Raw genomic sequence first — 395 nt, 5'->3', positions numbered from 1 at the left:
GATCATCGACCTCCGGCCTAGGGTGTCCTGGTGCCATGTGCACTGATGGACACCCTTATGCTTGAACATGGTGTTCGTTATGGACAAACTGTGGCTAGCACAGAAGTCCAATAACAAAACACCACTCGGGTTCAGATCGGGGGGGCCGTTCCTCCCAATCACGCCCCTCCAGGTGTCACTATTGCTGCCCACGTGGGCACTGAAGTCCCCCAGTAGTACAACAGAGTCCCCAGTCGGGGCCTTTTCCAGCATCCCTCCCAGGGACTCCAAGAACTCCAGGTACTCTACACTGCCATTCGGCCCATAGGCACAAACGGCAGTTAGAGACCTATCCCCGACCCGAAGGCGCAGGGAAGCGACCCTCTCGTTCACCGGAGCAAACTCCAACACATGGC

At 57.2% G+C, this 395-nt stretch overlaps 1 protein-coding gene across 1 annotated transcript in view; it reads right to left on the bottom strand.

Moving 5' to 3' along the window:
• Positions 1 to 395, bottom strand: part of dtnbp1b (dystrobrevin binding protein 1b) — a 555,482-nt gene that overhangs the window by 35,145 nt on the left and 519,942 nt on the right. The gene's annotated exons all lie outside the window — the stretch shown is intronic.

This window comes from Monopterus albus, unplaced genomic scaffold (assembly GCF_001952655.1).
Source record: "Monopterus albus unplaced genomic scaffold, M_albus_1.0 scaffold34.1, whole genome shotgun sequence".
NCBI classification, from domain to species: Eukaryota; Metazoa; Chordata; class Actinopteri; order Synbranchiformes; family Synbranchidae; genus Monopterus; species Monopterus albus.
The sequence above is the reverse complement of the archived record's forward strand: the minus strand, read 5'-3'. Positions and strand labels throughout refer to the sequence as shown.